This window comes from Zingiber officinale, chromosome 6B (genome assembly GCF_018446385.1).
Source record: "Zingiber officinale cultivar Zhangliang chromosome 6B, Zo_v1.1, whole genome shotgun sequence".
NCBI lineage: Eukaryota > Viridiplantae > Streptophyta > Magnoliopsida > Zingiberales > Zingiberaceae > Zingiber > Zingiber officinale.
Window position 1 is genome coordinate 65,329,766 of NC_055996.1, and position 24,854 is coordinate 65,354,619.

Genomic DNA, 24,854 nt, shown 5'->3' on the forward strand with positions numbered 1-24,854 from the left:
CGCTCTAAGGAGATGCACATTTTTGTTTGCATTATATATGCTTTCTTTTCAGCTATCCAGTTTAGCTCCTTTGATTTGAATAATTCTATGGCCCCGTGATGTGATGTGATGCAATCTCAGGGTTTAATTACTCATTAGAACAATTTTTTTATTGAATTTGAATTGTAACAAATAAAAGGAATTGATTTCTAGTTTCAAGTTTATTTTTGATGCTGCGGAAATTTCTACCTCGTTGGAAATTGTTGATGTAGTTTCCTTCCACAATGTGGCTAGATTTGCATGGATTAATACGAGTTAGAGGGCACGAGGAGTCATCCCTAGCTACAAAGCTCCAGTGATGTTTAAGTCATCATGAGATCTTGCAAGATAGAAATAAAATAGTAATAAAAATAAAGAAGAAAGTGTTCCTCTTGTTCATACAATTGACTTTAATATTTATAGGGGATTGTAGTACTAAAGCCTAATAAATTATTGGATCTTAGAGTTGTGGGTCATGTGTGGATCATACCTGGCTGCGTCTATTGACCTAGCATGGAATTGTTATTTGGGATATCATAAATTCACCCTTTAAGTCAGAGCTGACTATGCAGACCAAGTCCTCCAAGGTCCGAGAGAGAATATAAGGAAATTGATCTTGCGACATAGCCAAACTTGTAAGGTTAGGGAGGACATACCAACTCGATTCTATTGAGGCCGAAGACAGTGTAAGAAGGAAATCGATCCTACATGAGCCAAAGAGAAATATGATAGATAAGAATATCCATAACTCGATCATTCGCATCGGATGAACAAATTAGGTTAGGGAGAGAATAATAGAAGATCAGGCTTAATACCTTGACTTACAAAAATCAATGAAATTAGGGAGAGAATATAGAAGATCAGGCTTAATAGCTCGAATTAGAAAAATTGACAAAATTAGGTAATCAATAATAGAAAACCATGTTCGATCTCACAACTCAAATAGATTCAAACTCAATTATGCAAGAAGTCAAAAAGAGAATAATAAAGACTAAACTCAATCTTTCGATTGGATAGATCAACGAAGTTGAAGAAAGAATAGTAGAATACCATACTCTATCCCACAACTCGTATAGATTGATAAAGTTGGAGAGAGAATAATCAAATAAATCCCAAAACTATAGGGTAGTCCGCGATTATCTAAGGAGGAAATAATGAGTCAATCTCGAGACTATGGTGTAATCTACAATTGCCTAGGAGAGAAGGCCGAGTTGACCCTTCAGTGTAAGGGGGAAAGAATGTTTAATCCCAAGACCCACCTAAGTTTGGGAGAGAATGGTCGACTCGACCACTTAGTGAAAAGGCGAAAAGAATACTTGATCTTGAGACCCATCTAAGTCTAGGAGAGGATGACCGAGTCAACCCCATAAGAGGTAAGGAAGTTCGATCTCAAGATTTTCTATGTCTAGAAGAGATATGTTGAGTCAGCCTAGTAAGAGGGAAAGAAGTTTGATCTGGTCACTTGTGTACGTCTAGGAGATGGGGAGAGGTAAGGCTGAGTCAACTCTATAATGAAATGAAAAGATGAAAAGGAAAAAGGATTACTTGATTTTGAGACCTGCCTAACACTAGGGGAGGTAAGGCCAAGTCAACTTTGTAGGGGGAAAAGCAAGTTGATCCTAACTTGCTTAAGTGTAAGAGAGATAAAGCCAAGTGGCCCTTGTAAGGGGGAAATAACCTCAATCCCAAGACTATGGATTTGAGAGAGCAAATATCACTTCAATTATGATACAATGAGTATGAGAGAGCAAATGCCACATCAATCTTGAAATCATAGTTTGAAATCTCCAATCCTTGTTTCAATTGATTTTCATTTGCGTCTTTAGCATCCTTTGCCGCTCCAAACTGCTCCTAAAAGTGTAAACAAACATTGAGTAGATCTCTGGACGTAAAACAACAATTATACTAAAATATAATAGAAAAGAGTGCAAAATACATAAATCATAAACATGAAATATCGTAGATGAACGCCAAATAGTACGAAATAGCGTATATAATCTATGCGTATCAAACCTACAATTGATATCAGAGCGAGGACACTTTAGAAGAACTAACTGTTGTCTAAAGAATAAATGGCCGGACCGAGCATTTATCAACCAAAGTTTGAGGGGCGCACTTCGTGATCTGAAAAAAGAAAATAAAGATATTTTTTAAAACAGACTTCAATATATTACTTATGATTAAATATGGTTTTGTAGCACCCAGAGATCAGCAAGGAGCCGAGAAAGAGGAACAATTTTAGAGCAAGAAGGAGAAAGCTGACTCTGTGACAAATAACAAAGCAGAGTTTCATCTGCTAAATTTTCTGCCACTATAAGAAGTCAATCGGATCGACACTTACAACTTTACCAAGGAACTCTGAGATAAATTCCTAGAGCTACATGAAGGGATATCGAAGTCTAAGCTAGCAAGACAAGACTTGATCAGAAATCAATTGACAAACCTCCAAATACAAGAAGGAGAAATGGTAGCTCAATTGCACGGAAAGATCAAGGCGCTTATCACCATACTGACAAACCTCGGAGAACTGGTAACAAATTGGGACTCAATATGATATGATCTCAATGCCTTCTCTAGAACTCAACAGTTGACATCAATAGTTGATGCCACCAATATAAGAATTTGGAGGAAAGTAATTTAGAAGAACTATTTTCAACTTTGAAATTACATGAATCTAGATGTGTAGGAATGTGGAAAGAAAAAGAGCCAAGTCAGAATCTAGCGTTGAAAGCTAGAAAAGTCAAATCAGAGTTCAACACATCATTAGACGAAGACGAAAAAACTTTTATGGTAAGAAAATTTTCAAAGTTTTTTAAATTTAACAAATTTAACAAATCATAGGCCAAGAAGTTTTTTCGGGGAAAGATGAAAGTTAAATGCTACAACTGCCAATAAGAAGGGCACATCAAGGATGACTGTCCAAAGCTGAAAAAGCAAGAGAAAAACAAAGAGTCAAACAAATCAAAGCACAATAATCTTAATGCAACGTGGGATGAGTCATCATTAGAATTTGAACTGGAGGAGTATGCTGGACTAACACTAATGGCGAGTCACCAAGAGGAGAGTATCAATAAAAGGGGAGCTACATCTAAAGAAAGTAGTAATAAAGAGAGAGAATGTAGCTTCAAACCAGATCTAATAAGTGAGGTATGTCTTCTACCTCCTGATCAGCTATATTCAGGTATAATATTAATGTCTAAATCATTATCTAAACTAAAAGTTAAGAATATCGAATTGAAAAAGGATAATGTAAATTTGAAAACTATTTTATCTAAAGTATGTCCACTAAAAGAATTTGATAATGTTAAAAATGAGAATATAAAATTAAAACAACAAATAGAATATTTTAAAAATTCTGCATACTCAAATTCTCCTATTTAAAATTTTAGAAACTATAAAGGTTAACTAGTATTTACTAAACAATAGGGGCCAAATTATAAAAGTGGAAAGAAAAAATATATCCCATAAATTATTTTAATAAATTCAATAGATAGGAACTTATTTTGGATTCCTAAATCACACTTAGTCTAAATTAAATTCATTTTTATGCATGCTTTAAATTTAATATGCTTTAGTTTTTAACTTTGTTTATCAAATTAATTATTTTGCATGACTTTTTTTTAATCTTTACTATTGAAATATTTTTCTATGCAAAATAAATTCATTATCTACTCAAAGAAACAATTTTGAAATTTCCTTTTTGTTATATATATTTTTTAAATTGTTATTTCAAAAAATGAGTTTTTATGATTAAAAATATTTAGAAAATTGATTTTTCAAAAAAAAAAAAATTCTGATCAAGAGTTATGTTTTTTCTTAGAGTAAAAGGTTTCAGAATTTTTTGATAATTATCTTGTTTTTATGAAATTTTGATTAAAAAAATTTTTAAGGCTTAATCTTTTTTCAGAAATTAATTTGATAAAACCTGTTTGTTTAGGAAATTACCGTTATATTATGGAAAGTTAGAAAAACTAGCAAGATTGTTAAGATTTGAAAACTAATTTTAATAATTAATTTAAAAAATGTTATCCTATGAAAAATATTTATTGCCATTATAATACAAATATTTGTAGGTGAAAATTTTTATTCTAATCTAACTACTTTTGTTTAACTTTGACAAAAAATCTTCAGGATTTTTCAAAACATAAAAAAATATTTTATTTATTTTTCCAAAATAGATAATTAATTGATTAAATTAGTACTTTTTTTATTGGTAAAAAGATAAGATTACTGAAAAAAATTTTCAATATTTTTATAGCTATTTTTTGATTTGTCTCTAACTTAGTTTTTTTTTTTTTATGTAATCAATGGGGGAGAAAATTAAGATTAAGTTTATGGGGGAGGTAATGATTTAATTCTTTACTTGTTATAATTTCAAGTTGATTGGAGTTAATTGCAATATTACCAATTTTATTATTTGGTTTAACGCTAACTTAACTTGGGATGATGCACATCAAAAAGAGAAAAAATTATTAGTATTTCGTGTTGGTTTTGATGTGATCAAACATGTTAAGTTAAGCTATGCGTATTAGATACATTGTGTCTAAGTGTGCATGGACTTAGGAACACAGGAAATTGAGAGGAAGATGCTGCAAGTGAGAAGGATGGCACAAGAAGTTTGTTGACGGGCTCGGTGCATCCGAGGGACAAAAAGCTGCAAAAGAGTACATCGATGAAGGAGAAGATCATGCGTGGCGCTTCCATGGGACAAGAAGTCGGGAATGAAGTCTGCTCGAGGAGAAGACCAGAGTTAGATTTAGGTGAACTCAACTCTGGATAACCGGAGAATCACCAAAGCGAACAGAGTAGTAGCTAAATAAGTCAATACAAAGTTGACTTGTCCAAGTGCCTGAACTCTAGGTGCCCGAACCAATATGGGCGCCCAGACCAGTCTGGGAACCAAGACTAGCCCTTTCAGAGACATTGCAGTGGGGATGGAATTTGGGCTCATGTCATTAACATTCCAAGCACTCAGACCAGTCCAAGTGCTCAGGCATGGATAAGAGACTTATCACGAAGCTGTTGCAAAGCAGATAAGGCACAACAGTGGAGGCGCCCGGATTTGGTCCAAGCGCCTAGAACTTGACACATCATCAACAACTATATTTTGACTAGTGAACTATAAATAGAGCCCTGATCCTCTTTATTCAGTACAACACTTGTAGACAACACACTCTATTCTCAAATTCCATTTGCATTTTAAAGTTTGCGCTTTCATCGTTGTAAGAGGCTACTTTGCCTTCGTCAAAAGGAGATTTTTAGTGGAGCTTTATATCACCTTGGATTAGCAACCTCCTCGGTTGCAAACCAAGTAAATTCTTCTTCATATTTTAATTTATGTTTATTATTTTTTAATTAAAGTAACGTGTGTCATTGCTAAGAACAATAGCAAAAGAAAAAGTTCCAAATTGTGCTTGTAGGCTATTCATCCTCTCTCTAACCAATCTCATTAGGACCTACAATTATTACTCGAGATATTACAAGTCTAGCCTTCAACAAACTGAGGAGAAGTCAAATGCAGTCTAACTCGAGGAGCTTATGATGTTATCCTACATATTGAGGGTGGTGTGATTGGGTTACCGATCTTTAAGAGTGACTTAGGAGGTCAGTTAGGGAGTCAAGTTGCTGAGCTGGATAGTGTACTTAGGATATCGAGTGCTTGGGAGTTACTTAAGATATCCCATGTGGAAGTGACTTGAGAAGCCGAGCCATAGTACAATGGAGGCTTCGATGAGTGTCATTAATTCTTGAGAACTCTGTACTCAGGTAGGTTTGGTAATACATAAACATATAATGAACTTGACTTGGATAAAAAGACTGAATATATAACAAACTTGACCCTAACTTGACTGGTATAAAAGAGTTGACCCCATAGCCGGGACCAAGAAGGAAGAACTAGATCCTAAGATTTTAACATGAACATCCGAGGTTTGAGAGAATATAAGGAAACCAATCTCACGGTGTGGATGAATTTATAAGGTTAGAGAGGACATAAGAAGGTCAACTCAATCCTCGTGAGGTCAAATAGAGTGTAATAAAGAAATATATCTCAATCCTACATAAGCCATAGCAAGGTACGATAGATAAGAATATCCATAACTCGATTGTTCACTTCTGATGAACAAAGGTTAGTGAGAGAATAATAGAAGACCAAATGCAACCCCACAACTTAAATAAATGGATGAAATCAGGGAGAGAATAATATAAGACCAAATTCAATCCCACGACTTTAATGGACAAAATAAGGGAATGTGTAAAATACCGAAAAGGACAAATAATCATAAGGAAATTTTTTAGAATTTTTAGAAATTTTTTGAGAATTTTTCGAAGCTCGTGTGACGAGTTTACGGAAATAAATATTGGGCCCCGAGAAATCCTGTTTAGGCTACCCAAATTAAGCGAGAAAAAGTTTAATTTTTTTCCTTTTCTTTTCCCTTTTGCCTTTTTTTTTAATCTCTTCTCCTAATCGCTGTTTCCTCTTCATTTTTCCCGACCCGCGCCCCCCGGTGCCGTTTCTCCTTTTCTTCCCCAAACCACCGCCGCTGCCGTCGCCGTGTCAATTCCTCTCCTTCCCTCGTGTACAAAACGGTCGACCAAGGAAGCCGAGCCTTCTCTTCCTCTCTATGCGTCGACACCCCGAGTTTCCCTTTCTCTCCTCCTCCGACGAGCCACCGCCGGTCCATGCCCTAGCCAGCCCCGACGCCACTGCCGCTCTCCCTTCTTCCCTCTGCGCCACGTCTGACCACCGGATCAAGCGATTCCAGCCTCTGCCGATCTCACGCCTAAGCAATGCTGCCCCTCACCTCTTGTGATTCCACTCAATCGCCAGCGTGAAGAGGCAACTAGGGGGTCTAAGGATCTTGGATTTTCCCTTCCTTGTTGTGATAGAAGTCTCGGTTGAAGGTAAGATTGGGTTTCTAAAATTAGGTTATTGATGTTCTGATCTGTGACCTTCTTCCTGTTCTACACTAGGAGGAAGATTTTGGATTAGTTCTTGCTGTTTTCCCCTAATCAGAGCATGGACTCCTTCCTTGCGGAGGAAATTTAGGGTTACTGGTTGGAGGTATGTGCCATACCTAGCTGTGAATTTGGGCTTGATTCTTTGTTGTGGGTGTGGACTGCCGCCAGGGATTCATTGACAAAGAAGAAGAAAAGGGTTGAATTGGAGAACTAGATTTAGAGATGAGCAACTTTCCCTTGCCCGACTACAATTTTCGGCAGTGGGCTGATACAAGAGCAAATGGATACAGGTAAGGTTGGCTCATTCATGTATCTAGAATTTGATTAGTGGCAATTATGTGGGTAGTTAATTTTATAATATGAAATTAGGGTTAAAGGGTCGGGTCTAATCTAAGCTGCGATTAGATCTGAATTGTTAGTTAACCGAGAATAAATGAACGAAATAGGGTTCTGGTAATTAAGAAATTATTTTAGCTATGTATATATGTAGTTAAATTAAATGTGGCTATTACAGGACATTGATTTGGGACGAGCACTTCGACGCAGAGGTTGTCTAGCTCAATCTCCATTTTTGAGGCGGGTACCTTGACCTATCTATTTTGATATGTCTTGTTGATATGTTTAGTAGATTTTAACAAGTAGTACTAAATATGTTTATATCTGCATCGACATGCCACTATTTGTTTTCGAGCATGTTTTGTTTGTTACTTGTTTAGCGTTCATGCCTTGTTTGTTATTTATGTTATGGAGGTAGTGACATGTCATGCTTTATGATATATATCAGACTGGTTAGATACCATACCTGACCTGTGTATCTAGATCATATTATTTGATCCACGTATTTGGTACATGTTTGTTTTTATGGAGTTAGATAGGATCAGGATATTTCTATGCTTAGTGTCATGCACCATCTCGCATGATTGCATGCTGTGCGATAGTCGGCTCCATTATTGTTGAGCGCATCGCCAGTTACATGGGTTTGCACACACATCCACTCATGGATTAGTGGTTTTTATTCAGGTAGGGTGTGTGTAGCAGGTTACTCTGTTTGGCTCCGTTGGTCCGCTCATGGGTAGTGTGACGCAGCGTGGTAGCCGGCAGGGATCCCTCCTCTGGACTGGCTTAGAGAGATGAGAGCATTGCGCTGCCCCACTTATGATTTGGGATAGGAGGATAGGTGTACTCTGACAGCATCCCATCCACTCGGTCGCTCAGGAGCAGTGATGACAGAGTGCAAAGTTGTCATAATCCTACCCACTCGGTCTCACCATCGTGTGTGAGATGGCTGACTGGCGTCAGGGGTGACCAGGACATGTTATTGGCATCATATGCATTATTTGCATTTATTGCTTGTGTTTGTTACACTTTATATGTTGTATATTGGATGGATGCATTGTTTGACATGCATACAGGATTTATGATACTCGGGGTCTGACGACCTTGATATCCCTATTCCCAGGTTTTGGTTAGTACAGATACTCCTTACTTTGCCGTTTTGCATTTTCTATCCAGGAGACTGTACGCATATTTATTTCTGCTGGTTATTATTTACTATGCATGTCAACTAGGTATCCGGTGAGTGTTGGACTCACACCCCGTTATTACTATTTTCAGGTTGAGGTTGTTCAGGAGATTCCATTCACTAGTTCCCCACCACTGCGCGTCGCGACGAGTTCGCACATTTCGGTTTCCTTATTCTGTTATAGACTATGTTTCAGACTTGTATCTTTTGACATTTGGATCTTGTATGATTTCTTATTCTCGATGGGTTTTTGTTTAGATGCATGCTGATAATTTATGTTTTATGGGTGTAGTTGAGTAGGATATCGGATTTGTGTTTTATGGGTGTAGTTGAGTAGGATATTAGATTTGTGCTTTATGGGTGTAGTTGAGTAGGTTATTTGAAATGATTATCTTATCGTTGCTTAGGTTAATGTTTTACTATTAAACTAAGTGGGTGTTTGATTATTTTCATTGTTATTATACATATTGATGCTGATGTAGTTTATGGCATAAGAGTGATTAGAGAAGATCAAAAGGGCATTTTCGTCTTTTGGCAGGAGTAGAGTTTTAGTGTTTATAAAGCACTGTTCATTGATCGAGGGAGGAGGGAGTTTTTTCTGCTGCCGTCACCTGCTGGAACAAGGGTCATGGCCTCAGCCGGAGATCGCCAGAAACACTGCCGACGACGACCCCCCTCTATGACACCTCCTCTCTCCTTCGGCGCCGACGCCATCGCCTCTCTCCCTCATGCTGGTCGCTGTCACTCCTGTAGGACCGTTGCGACAGGCTAGAAGGGGGGGTTGAATAACCCTGTAAAAATAAAAACAAAAAATACCCTTCTCGAACTTTCAACAGAACACTTGTATCAAATAAAGTAAACAGAAAATAGAAAGTAAAAGGCTCACAGAGAGTTGACTTGGTTACAACCGGGGAGGTTGTTAATCCAAAGAAGATGTTGTACTATTATCTCTTTCTGGCGGAGAAGCCTTTTTACAGCAGTGAAGTGCACAACTATAGAAGCTAAACTAGAGAGAGCGTACAAGTGTTGTTACAATGAGTTATTCTGAATTGATTGAAAGCTTCTGGACCAAGGCTATATTTATAGCCTTGGTCGGGGCGCCTGCCCTGGGGGGATAAATTTTATTCCCTAACGTTCAGATCGAGATTTGACTCGATCTGGTCAAAATTCACTCTTCGGGCGCCCCGGGCTGGTCCGGGCGCTTCGGACCCTAAGTCAACTCCGGTTGACTTTTTTCGCCTCGGTCAGGGTCTTCAACTCCGGTTCCGCTCGCTTGGGTAATCTCTGCCATCCGAAAAAGGGCTCACCCGAGCCCAGGTTCCGGTCTTCTCGAGCACGCTTCCCTCCGGCTTCTCGTCCCTCGGAATCGCTGCGTGTTTCTTTCTCGTCCCCCAGCGTACTCATCTGCAGTCTTCGTCCCTCGGTCGCACCCCGTGCCGACCTTCTCGCTAGCTGCGTCTCTTGGTCCTCGAGCAGTCTTTCGCTCCGGCTTCTCGTCCCTCGGAACCACTGCACGCTTCCTTTTCGTCCGCCGGTGTACTCTTCCGCAGCACCTCGTCCCTCGGACGCACCTCGTGCCATCCTTCTCGTTGGCTGTATCTTCCGCTCGACTACTTGTGCTCCTAAGCTCCTGCACACTTAGACACAAGTTTAGAAACACATATGACCTAACTTAACTTGTTGATCACACCAAAACCACCTTGGGGTTCCAACAATCTCCCCCTTTTTGGTGTGAGCAACCCAAGTTAAGCTAGGGTAAAAATAGACATAAAATAAACTTAACTAAATTTATAATTTAAGTGCAAAAATAAAACAAGTTAATATTTTGGTCTACCTCCCCCTAGACTTATACTAATCCTTCTTCCCCATTGATCATAAACAAAAATGGGGTTTCTAGAAAAAATTTAAGGGTTAAAGACTTAGAAAATTTTGAGATCCTTTAAAAATTTGCAATAATTTTCACATAAATAGTCTCTGAAAAAAATTTAAGTAAAATTTTCTAAGTGGAATTAAAAAAAATTCTAACTTAGACATTTTTTGCAAAAACATCTAAAAACTTTAAGCAGAAATTTTCTATTTCATAACAACCTTTAACTTAAACAAAATATCTTCTGAGAATTTTTCTAAGTATTAAAGAGAATTTTTTAAGAGGAAAAATACTAAAATTTTTTTTTCCTAAGTTTAAAAAAATATTTTTGAAAAAAGATTTTCTTAAATCTTTGAAAATTTTTCTAAGTACTTAAATTTCTAAGTAAAAGTATTTTTTAAAAAAAATATTTTGAAAAAATGTTTGAAAAACTTTGAAAGCATTAATTAATTCTGATTTTAATGCTTTGTCAGAAAGTTAATTAAATATTTATTTTAATATTTTGGCTTCCAGGTCATGGCGAGACACTAGACCTTCTTGGTTATTGGAGCAACAACCACTTCCTTAGACAAAGCCTCATAGAGAAATTCATTGTTTAATTTTCTCACTGAAAAATGCTAATTTTAATTTTAAAACTTAGACTAAGCAAGATTTAGGAACCCAATAAAGGTTCCAGCCTACTGGATTAACTAAAAAGTTTTTAGGGGCATACTTTCTTGAAATGTTCTTAATTTGTCCCGGGTGATATCTAAAGTACCAATTTAAATTATTAGATCTTCTAAAATTGGTTTTAGATGAACATGCATAATTTTTCAAGTTATCTATTTGAAGTTTCAAATTTTGATTTTCTAATTTCAGTTTTTCACTTTCCAATTTTGATTTGTCTAATTCTTCTAAGGGACAAGATTTAGCCAAAATTATTTTAAAATTTTTGATTTCCTTTTCTAATTTACAGCAGTCTTTAGTTAATAACTTAACGAACTTAAAAAGTTTATCGGGTGGAAGAGAACGTACCTGACTTACCTTGTCGAGTTCGTTGTCCGTGTCTCCCCCTGAACTACTGCTTTCTTCTGACGAAGCTCCCCCTTCATCGATGCTCTCGATGCTCATCTCAGAAGAGCTTGAATAACAATCGTCGTCTTGATGACTCGCCATCAGTGCGAGTTCGTAGAATGCTTCGACTTCCGATTCGGACGACGTATCGTCCCACATCACCTTTAGGGTCTTTCACTTTTGGATAGACTTCTTACCCTTCTCCTTGTCCTTGTTCTTCAGCTTGGGGCAGTTGTCTTTAACGTGCCCTTCTTCGTCGCAGTGGTAGCAGCGGATCGTTCTTTTCTTCTTTCCTTGCAGATGGTTAGTAGATCTGGATTTACAAAGTTTCTTGAATCTTCTTACCATCATTACCATTTCCTCGTCGTCGAGAGAGGATTCCGACTCTGGTTCGTCTCTCGAAGATTTGCGGGTGACGTTGTTCTTAGGATCCTTCATTCTTGCACATCTTGACTCATGCACTTCAAATGTTGAAAAGAATTCTTCTAATGAAATCTTTTCTAAATCTTTAGAAATGTAAAATGCATCTACTAATAATGCCCATTTGGTATTTCTAGGAAAGAAATTTAGTGCGTACCTGAGCGAATCTCGATTACTTACCTTTTCTCCGAGATTCAAAAGTCCGGTAATAATTTCTTTTATTCTCTAGTGCAGATGCGCGACTGACTCGTCTTCCCCAAGTCGCAGGCTGGTGAGCTGATTGCGAAGCAGATCTCTTCTGGTGAGCTTGGCTTCGGACATCCCTTCGTGCAGCTCGAGGAACTTCTCCCAAAGTTCCTTTGCCAAGTCGTAGTGCCTGATCCTATTGACTTCTTGAGGTGGAAGAACGCTTAGCAGATGGTATTCTGCTTTGCCGTTCGCCACGAATTCAGCCTGCTCCTTTTTTGTCAATTAACATTTTTCCTTACCTTCTGGAGCTACAAAGCCAGATTCCATTATTAAAGTTAATTCAAAGTCTGTTGTAAAAAATACCTGCATCAGATTCTTTCAGGTAACGAAGTCCCCTTCGTATTTCGGCGGGTGGATGCTTGGTCTGGCCATCTCGTTGCTTCGTTCGGCGGTTAGTCCTCCTGAAGCGCCTCGGCTCTGATACCACTTGTAGGACTGTTGCGGCCGGCTAGAAGGGGGGGTTGAATAGCCCTGTAAAAATAAAAACAAAAAGCACCCTTCTCGAACTTTCAACAGAACACTTGTATCAAATAAAGTAAACAGAAAACAAAAAGTAAAAGGCTCACAGAGAGTTGACTTAGTTACAACCGGGGAGGTTGTTAATCCAAGGAAGATGTCATACTATTATCTCCTTCTGGCGGAGAAGCCTTTTTACAGCAGTGAAGTGCACAACTAGAGAAGCTAAACTAGAGAGAGAGTACAAGTGTTGTTACAATTGTTGGTTGCTACTCGGAAAGCCTAATGGTTCCACTGTACAAAAATTTTGTACAAATGTCTGAACCTTTTCCTAGCTACCATGTGTTCTTTTAAATTAAACTTGGATCGCCTGCGGAACTTAATACGTTTGATCCAAAGTTTAATCTATTTGTTCTTTTAGGTTTAGACTTGGATCTCCTACGGAACTTAACACGTTCGATCCAAATCACCTAGGTTATTAATTCCATTAAATATTAATTTCCAAAATTGGCTTCCAGGACTGCATGGCGAGACGCATGACCTTCTTGGATATGGGAACAACCACCACTGCCTAGACAAAGCCTTTTAAGGAAAGCTAATATTTAATTTCCTTAAATAACTTTAGGTCAACCGAAAAGAACAATCAAATCACAAGGAAAAGAAAAACAAGAACACAACATCGAAAATAAATTCGAAATACTAGAATCGCATGCCTCTTGTATTTAGTATTTTTACATGAAGATGAAACTAGCATGATGCGGAAATAAAATACTAGTATACCTTTTCTTTTGCAAGCAAAAACCTCTAGGTCTTCTACCGTATTCCTCTTCTAACCTCGGACGTTGTGTGGGCAACGATCTTCCGAGATGAGAAATCACCAAAGCACCTTCTTCTCCTCCTTGCAAGGTTCGGCCATAATCAAGAGCACCTCCAAGGATGAAGAGAAAACACCAACCACACTCCAAGGGATGAAAGCTTTCTCTCCTTCTTCTCCAAGCTAGAAACCGACCACAAATTATTCTCCAAGAGAAAGAGGAATTTCGGCCACAAAGATGGAGAGAAGAGAAAAGATGAGGCCGGCCACACCAAGGAAGAAAAGAGGGAGAAGAATAATAGAAGTTGTATGTCATGAAGGCACCCCAACCCCCTCTTTTATATTCCTTAGCTTTGGTAAATAAGGAAATTTAATTACAATAAAATTTCCTTAACTTTCCTCGACATGAATTAATTAAGAAAAAATTAAATAAAATTTCCTTAACCTTCATGTCATGGCCAGCCACATCAATAAGAGCAAACAAGGCAATTTCAATCAACAATTAAAATTCCTTGTTTGTCTTCGGAAATTTAAAAAAAATAAAATTTCCCTTTAAAATCCCTTCATGGTTGATAAAAAGAAATGTCTATAATTTTAATTTTTCAACATGTGAATAATTTACAAAGAAGAAAAATAAAATATCTTTCCAATCTACAAATAAGGAAAGAGATCTAATCTCTTTCTTTAATCTTTTGTAGATCCTTTTTAAAAGAGATATTTTAATTTTTAATCTCTCCAATAAATTATATCTTTCACATAAGAAAATTTTAAAATTAAAATTATTTTTAATTTAATGGGGGCCGACCACCTAAGCTTGTGTTCAAGCTAGGGCCGGCCACCCATGAACCAAGGCTTGGCCGACCCTAGCTTGATCCACAAGCTAGCTCGGCCAGCCCCTACATCATGGATATGAAGGTGGGTATAAGTGGGTATAGTACTCTATAAATAAGGGCTACGATAGGGACCGAGAGGAGGAATTAGTTTTGGTCTCCCGATAAAATTAAGCATCCCGTGTTCGCCCCAAACACACAACTTAATTTTATCAATAATAATTCATTCCACTAGAGAACTATTATTGAACTACCGCACCAATCCCAAATTACATTTTTGGGCTCCTTCTTATTAGGAGTGTGTTAGTCTCCCTGTGTTTAAGATGTCGAATGTCCACTAATTAAGTGAGTTACTGACAACTCATTTAATTAATATCTTAATCCAAGAATAGTACCACTCAACTTTATCGTCATGTCGAACTAAGTCCACCTGCAAGGTTTAACATGACAATCTTTATGAGCTCATCTTGGGGACATTATCAACCTAGATTACTAGGACACAGTTTCCTTCTATAATCAACAACACACACTATAAGTGATATCATTTCCCAACTTATCGGGCTTATTGATTGATCGAACTAAATCTCACCCATTGATAAATTAAAGAAATAAATATCAAATATATGTGCTTGTTATTATATTAGGATTAAGAGCACACACTTCCATAATAACTGAGGTCTTTGTTCCTTTATAAAGTTAGTATAAAAGAAAACGACCTTTAATGGTCCTACTCAATACACTCTAAGTGTACTAGTGTAATTATATAGTTAAGATAAACTAATTCCTAATTACACTACGACCCTCCAATGGTTTGTTCCTTTCCATTTTGGTCGTTAGTTGCTGTTTATAATTTATAAGGCACTGATAACATTATCTTCTGTATATGACACCACATACTATGTTATCTACAATATAAATTGATTGAACAACTACAAACAAATGTAGATAATTTGACCAAATGTGATTCTTTATTCAAAATAAATGTTTACAAAAGCTTAGGCTTTCAGTATACACTTTAACAATCTCCCACTTATACTAATGACTAAGCTGCCATATCTTCTGCCATACATCTGATTCCCATTCCCTCCACATGCCGATCGAAAGATTTTGCCGGAAGGGCCTTAGTGAAAGGATCTGCCAGGTTATTTGCTGATGTAATCTTGGCGATGACAACTTCTCCTTGCTTCACGATATCTCGTATCAGGTGGTACTTGCGCTCGATATATTTACTTGCCTTATAGGCTCGTGGTTCCTTCGAGTTTGCAACTGCACCGCTATTATCACAATAAATTGTGATGATTTTGGGCAAACCAGGAATCACATCTAAGTCCATTAGAAATTTCCTGAGCCATACTACTTCTTTAGCTGCCTCAGAGGCTGTTACATACTCAGCTTCCATGGTTGAGTCCGAAACGTATTTCTGCTTAACACTCCTCCATGCAATGGCTCCACCTCCTAAAGTAAACACATAGCCTGATGTAGACTTACTGTTGTCCCTATCTGATTGGAAATCTGAATCCGTGTAACCCACAGGGAGCAAATCGTCTACTTGGTAAACTAGCATATAATCTCTAGTCCTTCTCAGGTACTTTAATATATGTTTTACCGCAGTCAAATGTCCTTGTCCAGGGTTACTCTGATATCTGCTAACCATGCCCACGGCAAAATAGATATCAGGTCTCGTACATAGCATTGCATACATTAGGCTTCCTACAGCCGAAGCATAAGGAACTGCTTTCATGTCCTCTATCTCCTTTGATGTCTTCGGAGACATCTCTTTAGATAGAGCTACTCCATGCCTAAAAGGTAAGAAACCTTTCTTGGAATCCTGCATGCTAAAATGAGCAAGGATTGTATCTATATATGAAGCTTGGGACAAACACAACATTCTTTTCTTGCGATCCCTTATAACTTTGATCCCAAGAATGTGTGCACAATCTCCTAAGTCCTTCATATCAAATTTTTTGGACAACCATACCCTTACGTCCGATAATACCTTGACATTGTTGCCAATTAACAAAATATCATCTACGTATAGTACAAGAAATACCACCACATTTCCGTTACACTTCTTGTATACACAAGACTCATCCGGACACTGAATAAATCCATATGACTGGATTACTTCATTAAACCGGATGTTCCAAGACCTTGAAGCTTGCTTCAGTCCATAAATGGACCGATTGAGCTTGCACACTAGATGCTCTTTGCCTTTTTCAATGAACCCTTCTGGTTGCTTCATATGAATGTTCTATTCAAGACTTCCATTAAGGAAAGCTGTCTTGACATCCATTTTTCAAATCTCATAATCCATATGAGCAGTAATGGATAAGAGTATCCGGATAGACTTAAGCATGACTACCGGTGAAAAGGTCTCCTCATAATCGATTCCCTCTTTCTGAGTGTACCCTTTCGCAACAAGCCTAGCTTTGAAGGTTTCTACCTTCCCGTCTGTCCCTCTTTTCCTGTTGTAGATCCACTTGCATCCGACGGCTTTTATACCATCGGGTGGTTCTACAAGCTCCCAGACCTTATTAGAGTACATAGACTCTATTTCAGAATTCATTGTCTTTTGCCAAGATGCTGCATCTATATCTTGGAGTGCTTCGTCATATGTTCGGGGATCAGGTTCATGTTTACCCGGGATCAAGTCCGAAGACTCTCCCAAAAACATGAATCTATCAGGCTGCCTTACAACCCTCCCACTACGACGAGGCACTGTCTGTGGTTGTGTATCATGTGTGACATGTGTTGCAGTCTCTTGTGGTACTTCATCTTGTACTGTTGGTACTAAGGTAGACGTGTCCTCTCTAAGTTCTTCTAAAACAACTTTGCTACTGGGCTTGTGGTCCATTATATAGTCTTCTTCTAAAAACTGGGTATTGGTGCTAACAATGACCTTCTGGTCTTTAGGACTATAAAATAAACCACCTTTCGTTCCTTTGGGATACCCCACAAACACACGAACTTCTGTACGAGATTCTAACTTATCAGCATCTGGTTTCAGCACATGTGCTGGACTATCCCAAATCCGAATATGTCTTAGACTGGGCTTTCACCCATTCCACAATTCTGTGGGAGTAGAAGAAACTGATTTAGAAGGTACTAAGTTCAGAATGTATACTGCTGTTTCCAGAGCGTATCCCCAAAACGAATTTGGTAATTCTGAATAACTCATCATCGATCTAACCATCTCCATAAGAGTCCTATTCCTTCGTTCTGCCACACCATTCTATTGGGGTGTACCAGGTGCGGACAGTTGGGATTGAATCCCGACCTCTGATAATTAATTCCTAAACTCTCCTAAGAGGTATTCGCCACCACGATCAGACCGTAGTGTCTTGATACTTTTACCTAGTCGTTTCTCCACATCAGCCTTATATTCTTTGAACTTATCAAAGCACTCGGACTTGCGGCGCATTAGGTAAATGTATCCGTATCTTGAATAATCATCTATGAAAGAGACAAAATATTCAAAATCACCTCTTGCCTGGACAGACATAGGACCACACAAATCAGAATGAACCAATTCTAACACTTCTATGGCTCTATACCCCTTGGCCTTGAAAGGCCTCTTGGTCATTTTACCTTCCAAGCAAGATTCACAAGTTGAAAAATTTTCCAACTCTAATGAACCCAAGAGTCCATCGGCTATAAGCCTCTGAATCCTACTTAAGTTAATATGACCAAGCCTTAGATGCCAAAGATATGCTTGGTTTATTTCCGAAGGTTCTTTTCTCTTATTTGAGTTTGAAGATGTGTTATTAATTTCCATATTATGCTTTGTGGAAGAAATTGGATTTAAAGTATACAAATTGCCAACTAATGCACCAGAATAGATAATCACTTTATTTCTCTTAATAACTACATCGTTACTAAAGGAAACTGAATATCCATCCAAAAATAGTTTAGAAACTGAAATTAAATTCTTTCTAAAACTGGGTACATAAAGATAATTTATTAAAACCAAATTTCTATTTCTATTAAAAGATAAGTAGACGTCTCCCATTGCAACAGCCGCCACCTTAGTAGCATTGCCCATGTAGACGGTAATCTCTCATTCAGATAGTCGTCGGGTTTCCTGGAACCCTTGCAAGGAATTGCAGACATGATCAGTGGCTCCCGTATCTATACACCAGGTGCTGGTAGATAACACCGCTAAACATGTTTCAATAACTAGAGCATGAGATATACCTTTGTTGTTTTGATTCCTACGAGGACAGTCCGCCTTCCAATGCCCTGACTGCTTGCAGATGAAGCACTTGCCCTTCGGCTTCTTCATTCCAGCTTTAGGTCCTGTACTATGAGATTTATTCACTTTCTTTGCTGGACCAACTTGTTTCTTCTTCTTATTTCCTTTCGATTTAGAAGTAGAACCATTTTCAGCATAGTGAATATGAGAATTGTGATGAAACAAACCTTCTGCTGCCTGAAGTTCTGTCAGTAGTTCCGCCAATGAATATACCCTTTTGTTCATATTGTAATTCAGGCGGAATTGCTCAAAACTTCTAGGTAGTGTTTGGAGGATCATATCGATCTGGGTTTCCCCATCAATTTCTCCTCCAAGGATCTGTATTTCGTTCAGATAAGCCATCATCTTTAGGATATGATCCCTCACAGGAGTACCCTCTTGCATGGTGGCTGTCATTATCTTTCTCATGGCTTCTTGCCTAGAAGCCCGATCCTGATGACCAAAGAGTTCCTTGAGATTGTTCATAATATCATAGGCTGTTGGTAAATCTTGATGCTGATGTTGTAATACATTTGACATTGAAGCCAAAATGTAACACCGCGCCATCTCATCTACTTTTACCCATTTCCTATGATATTCAATCTCCTCTTGGGTAGCTTCCCCAGTAGGTGCATCAGGGCAAGGCTCAGTCAGTACAAACTTATAGCTTTCAGCAGTAAGAACAATGTCCAGGTTCCTTTTCCAATCTATATAGTTAGGACCAGTAAGTCTATTTTCTTTTAGTATGATGGCTAGTGGGTTGAAAGTCATCCTAAGAATCACAAATAACTTTTGGTCAGAACTCTAAATTTAGAATAATATTGATTCCTCAAACAATACTATTTTAAATTAACCAACACCTCAAAACACCGTGAATTTTGTATGCCACGATAGTGTGGACGTATACAAATTCAACATTTGTAAAAGGAGGGTTAAACCCATTTATTTTATTATCTTGTCAACCTAACTTTTTGGCAAATAAAATTAATAGTTGGTATCCTTTGGTCACACGAATAATAGCAGTGACTCCGATGGGGAGGATACTATTAGACATGCTTAAGTGTACACCATTACTTGACACTAAGTCCATTAATAAGATTGTGCCCCTTCCGATGGGGAAGATCACACGCTCTTAATTAACTTCCTATAGTCATCCAAAATGGAAGTTTGTTCTAGTGATCCACAAACAAGCTCATCCGATATGGAGGAAGGCACTCAGAGCCAACGCGCAAGCTTGTTTGCATCACTTACAAACCAGTAATGGAGACCGTGAAATTTATTTAAAAATCCTCTCCCACTTAGTTATTTAAAAATGAGGAATTTTGAATATGCTAGCCTACTTAACATGCATACTAACAAGCACACACAGTCACAACATAAAAAGCAATAAATAGAAAAATTAATTTTCAACTATTATGACTTTTATCTATTGCTGTCCTCCGTGTGTCGCCAACCCTAGCTGCTGCCATCTTTGGCCACTGCCACCAGGTCTAGATGTCGCATCCATCTTGCTCCTTGTTCCGCTGCGTCTCTGGTCCTCAAAAAGTTCCACGCCTTGCAAGATTCGATCCGCGACATAAATAGAATTTTACATTTTTCAATCCTTTATTCCTTGAAGGAATGTACATGTGAACTAGATCGAACATAAAATAAAAATTTACATCTATCGATCTTATATTCCATAAAAGGAATGTACATGTAACTAGATCAAAAATAAAATCCTAATAAAACTAAATACAGCTCCTGCTGTATTTTATAATACAATCATGCACACACATAAATGCCCTTGACATGTCCAAGGATCCAATCACACACATAAAAACTATAAGCCATAATAGTTGGATCCTGCATCCACAAAGTTAGCACATCCTACTATTAACCTGCCTAAATTATGTATGACATGTGCATAATTAAACTAATACCAAATACACAGAGGCAAAACCCTAGCTCTGATACCAATTGTTGGTTGCTACTCGGAAAGCCTAATAGTTCCACTGTACAAAAATTTTGTACAAAGGTCTGAACCTTTTCCTAGCTACCATGTGTTCTTTTAAATTAAATTTGGATCGCCTGCGGAACTTAACACGTTTGATCCAAAGTTTAATCTATTTGTTCTTTTAGGTTTAGACTTGGATCTCCTGCGGAACTTAACACGTTCGATCCAAATCACCTAGGTTATTATTTCCATTAAATATTAATTTCCAAAATTGGCTTCCAGGACTGCATGGCAAGGCACATGGCCTTCTTGGATATGGGAACAACCACCACCGCCTAGATAAAGCCTTTTAAGGAAAGCTAATATTTAATTTCCTTAAATAACTTTAGGTCAACCGAAAAGAACAATCAAATCACAAGGAAAAGAAAAACAAGAAAACAACATCGAAAATAAATTCGAAATACTAGAATCGCATGCCTCTTGTATTTGGTATTTTTACATGAAGATGAAACTAGTATGATGCGGAAATAAAATACTAGTATACCTTTTCTTTTGCAAGCAAAAAACCTCTAGGTCTTCTACCGTATTCCTCTTCTAACCTCGGACATTGTGTGGGCAACGATCTTCCGAGATGAGAAATCACCAAAGCACCTTCTTCTCCTCCTTGCAAGGTTCGGCCACAATCAAGAGCACCTCCAAGGATGAAGAGAAAACACCAACCACACTCCAAGGGATGAAAGCTTTCTCTCCTTCTTCTCCAAGCTAAAAACCGGCCACAAATTATTCTCCAAGAGCAAGAGGAATTTCGGCCACAAAGATGGAGAGAAGAGAAAAGATGAGGTCGGCCACACCAAGGAAGAAAAGAGGGAGAAGAATAATAGAAGTTGTATGTCATGAAGGCACCCCAACCCCCTCTTTTATATTCCTTAGCTTTGGTAAATAAGGAAATTTAATTACAATAAAATTTCCTTAACTTTCCTTAACATGAATTAATTAAGAAAAAATTAAACAAAATTTCCTTAACCTCCATGTCATGGTCGACCAGATCTAATATCTTTCTTTAATCTTTTGTAGATCCTTTTTAAAGAGATATTTTAATTTTTAATCTCTCCAATAAATTATATCTTTCGCATAAGAAAAATTTAAATTTAAAATTCTTTTTAATTTAATGGGGGCCGACCACCTAAGCTTGGGTTCAAGCTAGGGCCGGCCACCCATGAACCAAGGCTTGGCCGACCCTAGCTTGATCCACAAGCTAGCATGGCCGGCCCCTACATCATGGGTATGAAGGTGGGTATAGGTGAGTATAGTACTCTATAAATAAGGGCTACGATAGGGACCGAGAGGAGGAATTGATTTTGGTCTCCCGATAAAATTAAGCATCCCGTGTTCGCCCCGAACACACAACTTAATTTTATCAATAATAATTCATTCCACTAGAGAACTATTATTGAACTACCGCACCAATCTCAAATTACATTTTTGGGCTCCTTCTTATTATGAGTGTGTTAGTCTCCCTGTGTTTAAGATGTCGAATGTCCACTAATTAAGTGAGTTACTGACAACTCATTTAATTAATATCTTAATCCAAGAATAGTACCACTCAACCTTATCATCATGTCGGACTAAGTCCACCTGCAGGGTTTAACATGACAATCTTTATGAGCTCATATTGGGGACATTATCAACCTAGATTACTAGGACACAGTTGATAGGATCGAGTAGCGCGATAGAGGGGGGGGGGTGAATATCGCTTCTTTTTAAAACTATTCTTTTCTTTTTAAGTCAGAATTGTGCAGCGAAAAATAAGAAAGGAGACACAATCGTTTACTTCGTTCGGAGCCTAGCTCGACTCCTACTCGAAGACCCGCGGTCCTTGACCGTACCGATGGGCAAAACACTATAATCCTTTTTTTCGAACTCCTCGGAAAGAAGTGAATCATACAAGTACAGATATGTAAGATAGTAACACTTCTACTATCTTACAGAATTAAAGTGCAGTACAAAAATAAAGCTATACCGACAATTGCAGAATTTAAGTCGTAGCTCGGTCGGCAATCGGATGAAGTCGCTTGCAAATTTGATGAAGACTTGTAGCGTGGACAGATTGCAAACGAGCACAAGAGTTGATCAGAAAAGTTGTTATCGCCTTTGTCTTCGAGCATGGTTTTATAGGAGTACTGAGGGTTCGGTCGACCGATCCCCTGTTCAGTCGACCGAACCAGCTTCGATCACCTCCAGCTGGCAATCTGACGCTGGCTCGTAATTGTGCTTTAATTTTCCTTCAATGGTTCAGTCGACCGAATCCTTTTATCGGTCGACCGAACAAGGTTTTTCCTTGTTCGCTGAAATATGCCAAGATCACCCTTTAATGCTGATTAAATGTTGATTGGATCGGTCGACCGATCCTCTTGTTCGGTCGACCAATCAGCCCTTCTTTCCTTTGCTTGCTGATTCAGTGCTAATGAACTGTAACACCCATTAAATTATAAGATAAGTATATGGATAGTATTTTCGTTAGAGCATGAAAGGAAGAGGAATCAAAAAGAAATAATAGAAATAAGAAGAGGTGAGGTCAAGGTTTGAACCTTGAACCTCCCACAAATAATGAAGATAAATTGATGTATGATAACCACTAGGATAATGAATAATATTTGGATAGGAAGGAATGAAAAATTTAGTTAAAGGTGAGGAGAAAATAAAAGAAAACTAAGAAAAGAGCAAGAGAAAACCAAGTGGCTTATCTCCTCTTCCTCTTGTTTAAGAGAAGAAGCAAGCAAAAGGTGAATTGCTTTCCTCTCCTCTCTCCCTTCTCATTTTCGTGGGAATTAAAGATAAGTTAAAGGGGGGGGGGATGAATGGGGACAAGAATCCTTCCCATGATGAATAAAAAGGATTAGAGGAGAAAAGAGAAAGGGAAATTCTAAATCTTCTTCTTCCTCATCCTCTTTCTCTTCTCCACCGAGAACTAGAGCTCTCCTCCCTCATCTCCAAAAGCCAAGTTTAGGTTTTTCTCTCTAAGGGAAAACAAATACTAGCAAGGAGTCTCAAGGTCTACCTCATACAAGAAGAAGAAAAACAAAAAGGGAAACTAGGAAGAGAAACTTCTCCTCCCTCCTCACAAGGGTACCACTTCCTTAAGGATCAACAAGCGAAAACTATGTAAGCTTCCCCTCACCTGTGGTACAATAGCTCATGTGGTTTTCATGAAGATAGATTTCTTAAAAACCTAGGGTTGCTTCATGGAAATTTCGGCCAAGACAAAAAGAAGGATCTAAGGAATTTTAAGACCTAACTAGATATGCTCATTATATTTCTTGTGACATGTATCTTATGGTAGGAGGTTAACCTAATGTTTCTATGCTAGAATGTTTAGTTAGAACTTAGATTCATGATCCTAGACTCTCGGCCAAGCATGAACAAAAGAACTAGGTAAGCTTAAGACTCAAACTAAACATGCTCCCTTGTTCTTATGATACGTGCTTTATGATAATGGTGTTGTTAACATTTTCTCCTACTTGTATGTTGATTGGAACTTCATATTCATGCTCATGAACATTCGGCCATGGTAGAACTAAGGGCCTAGGAGAGCTTTAAACCTAAAACTAAGCATGCCATGATTTCCCTAGGATAAGATATGAAGCTAATATGATATGCCCATGATTATATGTTGATTTGAACTCTATTTCATGCTTATGAAGATTCGGCCATGTTAAGATTTGAGGCCTAGGAAAGTTTAAACAAGTCTAAGATGCTCATGACCTTCTTGATGAAATGATATGAAACTAACTTGATGTTCTTATGCTTGTTTGTTGCATAGAAATTTGGTTACATGCTCTATAACTTTCGGCCACACAAGGTTTTAAGACCTAGGATGCTTAGAACTTAAACTAAGTTTGCTCATGTTGTTCCTTGTAATAAATGCCATGAAATTTGTGTAGGGTTTCCATGCTTTTATGTCACATGAAAACTAGTCTATGTCTTACATGTTTCGGCCACCATTAGTTTAAGGGCCTAGGAAACTTGGAACCCAACTTAGATATGCTCATGATGTTTCTTGTAATAAATGCTATGAAATTTGTTTATGGTTTCCATGCTCTTATGCCACTAGAAACCTAGTTTCCATGCTTAACAAGTTTCGGCCACCTTAGATTAAAGGGCTTAGGAAGTTTGGAACTTAAACTAAATGTGCTTATGATGTTCCCCATGATATGTGTTATGATATTGGTTTAAGGTTCAACACTTTCATGCTACTTGTAACCTAGAATCATGCTTGCTAGGGTTCGGCCATGATAAGGTTAAAAGCTTAGAGAACTTAGAACCCAAACTAAACATGCTCAAGTTGTTCCTTATGATATATGATATGACATTAGTTTAGGGTTTACATGTTTGCATGTTGCTTATAACCTAATTTGAGGCTTGATGAGTTTCGGCCATGATATAAGTAAAGACCTAGGAAGCTTAGAACCCAAACTAAGCATGCTCAAGGTGTTCCTTA

General features: G+C 37.9%; 1 long non-coding RNA gene across 2 annotated transcripts in view; it reads left to right on the top strand.

Annotated features, from left to right (window-relative positions):
- Nucleotides 1-6,479: 6,479 nt before the first annotated feature.
- Nucleotides 6,480-24,854, top strand: part of LOC121992561 — an 81,760-nt gene continuing 63,385 nt past the window's right edge. The window contains exons 1-3 of one of the 2 annotated variants that reach the window (XR_006114950.1): nt 6,480-6,921; nt 6,991-7,268; nt 7,493-7,559. This is a non-coding gene — a long non-coding RNA (uncharacterized LOC121992561). Of the gene's footprint in view, nt 6,922-6,990; nt 7,269-7,492; nt 7,560-24,854 lie in introns of those variants that run through there. The other variant, XR_006114949.1, reaches the window with a different exon arrangement.